General features: G+C 34.3%; 1 pseudogene; it reads left to right on the top strand.

Annotated features, from left to right (window-relative positions):
• The first annotated feature begins 367 nt into the window (after positions 1-367).
• LOC125390886 (large ribosomal subunit protein eL36 pseudogene) lies at positions 368-748 on the top strand (annotated as a pseudogene).
• Positions 749-4,100: the final 3,352 nt, after the last annotated feature.

The raw sequence follows: 4,100 nt of genomic DNA, 5'->3' as shown, positions 1-4,100 counted from the left end.
GTAGACTATATTCAAAACATATTCAAAAATTTGTTCACTAAATCAAGTGTTTATCATTTCAGGGATGTAGGACGATTCAGCATACATAAATCAGTAAACATAATCAATCACAAAAAAAAGTGATTCAAGAACAAAAATCACCCATTTCACTTGATTAAAATAAGACTTTGAATCATGTCTTGAAAAACAAAACAATAAAATTTACTTCAAAACTAGTTTGTTACAGTAAAGTTTGTTAGGTAAGTTTGTTACTTACCTAAGGTAAGCTTAATATTTACTATTCAAAATTCAAAACGCTAGACTACTATTATGTTGATGCTCCTCTTAAGAAACTTTAACTTTGCCTTCCTGTCGCAGCCACCATTGGAGAGGAGCAGCCATGGCCCTGTGCTACCCCATGGCCGTGGGCCTCAACAAGGGCCACAAGGTGACGAAGAACTTGAGGCAGCCAAGGCACAGCCGGCGGCACGGGCGCCTCACAAAGCACACCAAGTTCGTGCGGGACATGATCCGGGAGGTGTGCGGCTTCGCGCCCTACGAGCAGTGCGCCATGGAGCTGCTCAAGGTGTCCAAGGACAAGCGCACGCTCAAGTTCAAGTTCATCAAGAAGCGGGTGGGCACGCACATACGCGCCAAGAGGAAGCGGGAGGAGCTGAGCAACGTGCTGGCGCGGCCAAGAAGGACTGATCCCCCCCCCCCCCCCGTTCCCAATAAACGTTGCTGTGGCGCAAAAAAAAAGAAACTTTAACTCCACATGATATTATTCCTACATAACTTACTCATGTGTACTCATGTGAATTCCCAGTTTACTTGAATGGCTTGAACACATTGAAGTCAAAGCTGTCAAATTTTGCCTATACATATCATCTGATACATTTCTTCCCAGCTATTTTCTTGACATATCCTTTTATAGCAAATCAACAATCCCATAGTTGCTTTTGAGAAGATCTTTGGAAGGCACTGAGGAAATGAAAAATATAATAACAAGGAAAGAAGGAAACTTCCTAAAATGAATTTATATGAATATTTTATTTAACAATTGGACAAGAGATGATGTGTACTCATTTATTAAAAAGCTTATAAGAAAATGATGAAGCAGTCATCCCAAGACACAGGATAATGCTTATATTGAGTTCTTTTGGATGTGACAAGCATCTTTTAAATTTAACAACTTTCACATGGGCTTCTACAATGTTCTCTTTTTTGTCATTTTGTATAATATGGTAATGCCTCAAGACAGGACTCTAAATATTTAATAACCTATTGTTTGTAACTAAGAAAGTTCCTTTCTTTAAGATTTTATTTGAACCTAAAGTTGAAGGTTTACTTCATATTTTAAACCTCAAACTAACCTCATTCATGGATACACATGCATACAAACACACCATACACACTGGTATACATGTATATGTATATATATATATGATTAATTAATTAATCTAGTAAGATATGTGCTCATGTTTTCAATGTTTTATTCTATTAATTAATTTATTTTATATTCCTCTGCTTTGTTTGCATGCAAATGTGTGCATCATAAGCACAATCATAAGGGTTAAAAGAAGGTGTCTCACTCTAAGAAGTGGAGTTTCAGACTTTTATGGGCTAATATTTGGGCTCTTGTAACTGAACCATGGTTTCTGAAAGAATAACCTGTACTTTTGGTGGCTAAACCATCTCTCACGTCCTTGTTCTCATGTTTATGGAAATGAATTTTCCTGGGTTTGTAACTGTGTGAAAAGTCATGAACGTCAAGGGCAACTATAGACTTGGAGTTGCCAATTGTTTTAATTAACTTCTTAGGAAAATATGACACTTAGTATAAAGAAAAATAGAATTGCACGAATAATAAGGAGAGACAAAAACCAATTTCTTATGTAAATCAGCAAATAAAAATCAACTCAAGTTTTATTTTCTCAGCATATGCAAAAATCTTATTTAAGTGTAGGGATCCTGAACTGGCAGTGTGAATGAAGACAGCCAGGACTAGATGGGAAAGATGTTGCATCATTCCTCACCATACCTCTAGAAAAAGGCACTATGAAATGTAAAAAATGGACCCTCAGACCTTTCATTTTCCATGCCATCCTTGATATTTTTGTTAGCATATCTTTCCAATAATTGTATTTGTATTTCTGATTGTCTTTCCTAATTTAAAAGCTATTCATTTATAGAAACACCCTAACTTTCTATTGGCGTAAGTATGCATATCTTTGTTCTTCCGCCTTTATGTTGCCCAAGTAAAAAGTGTAGGATACTACCTAAGAACTCATAATTTAGGCTGCCAATTGTCTCTTCTATCTCTCTATTAACAAAATATTTATATCATGGTTACCTAAATTTCTTTTTTCCTTCTAAACCAAGGTAGATATGTATAAACAACAAATATCCTGTGAAATTCAATTGATTAGTATATAATACAAATGAACATAATAACAAATAAATGACCATGAACTATTATTTGAATTTCCAGAGTTTAGCACCATGGTGAGATAAGTCAAGATCACTGAAATATACATGGCAGAAACATCAATAATGACATCCTCAGACACAAATGATCAGCATCTTGGTATTTAAATAATGAAGTATAAAGCTGATTGTTTTAAAAGTTAAAGATTTTAAAGCGTGAGTACCATTAAGGAAAAACAATTCTATTTTTGCAGTGTGTTTTAGAGACTTTCCTTTCAAATTCTTAATTGAAAGTCAAGATACTTTGATAGAAATTTAAATGTTTGGTATATTCTAGGTATATGAAAGACCATGAATTGCTCATAGACAGATGTTTCAACTTGAAAAGAGAATTTCTACTGATCACAGAGATTTGGGCTCTGTGATTTGGAAATCAGTTTAGGTTACCATATCCAGATGTGAAAGACCATTGATGAAGATTCTTTGGCCAAAATTCACATAGGAATCTAATCAACTCTCTAGTTTAACAACTGTCTTGCAAATCCTCTTCTATGGCTTTTATTTCCCATGTCATCCCTGGGAGAAGATTAAATCTGTCTAACTGAAATGCATGTACGTTTTACAAATCTCACATAAAGTTTATTAGATGGGTTAAATTATGTTTGATTTTGCAGTGTGACAAATTTCCCTGAAGAAAATTATTTTCTGTGAATGTTTTATGCTCTATTGACTTTCAATCACTTGTACTTTTATATTTAAATTTCAGATCAGGAAAACTCAATAAAACACTGGAAAAATATTCCTGATTCCAGCTTTACCTTTACACGTAATATGGAATAAAAAAGATATGTTTTCTATTTTCATATAGACGAAAATCCCCCCAAATATCTCATAATTCCCAGTACAGTGAAATTCAGTTTGAGTCAAATATTATAAAAAGCATATCATTCTGACTCCATAATCTAATTCAACGGACACCTAACTCATAGCTTTTAAGGAAGTAAATGAAATGAGATTCAGGCACTAAAGTTTATCAAACACTTTTTGTTAATATTAGTAGTTACTGAATATCTGTCTATGTTACATAGTGACTCTCTGTCTTAATTTCTTATCTGCAGTTGGTGCAATAACTAATGAGCAATATTTTCAGAGGTGATGACATTTAAAACATTTAAGGACTCCTTATGAATCTGGTATGTTAGAAAATAATATACAAACAGAGCAGATTTAATAAAACAGTTCAAGTTCTTTTCAGGTACATAATTAGCCCTCTGTAAGATATGTGAAGAAGTTCCAAATTTTTACTGAACATCATGATAAGTCTTGCACTATTTCATAAAGGACAGTATAATAAAATATTTGTGTTTCTAAAAGAAACTATAAGAAGACTAAAATGTTCTCATTTTAATAATTATGTGAGTACTTTTTCTTACTTGCCACCACCCGAGTCAGCCTCTCTCTGGGAACCTGATGACATGCTGGCCAAGGAATCAGAATGTGATTTCCATTCTCCTTCACACCCTCCAATTCTAATTCTCCAGAATTATCCTTAGCTTTTTAAAGGACCAACTGCAGCAGCCTATAAACTCTTTCTTTTCCTACTGTCAGAGAACTAAGAAAATCCTCTTCTATAGCTTTAGTTCCTCATGTCATTTCATTGGCTCACCCACCAATGTTTAGACACTCTCTTCTTG

Source organism: Myodes glareolus, chromosome 16 (assembly GCF_982192425.1).
Source record: "Myodes glareolus chromosome 16, mMyoGla1.1, whole genome shotgun sequence".
NCBI lineage: Eukaryota > Metazoa > Chordata > Mammalia > Rodentia > Cricetidae > Myodes > Myodes glareolus.
This window is presented reverse-complemented; position numbering and strand designations above follow the sequence as displayed.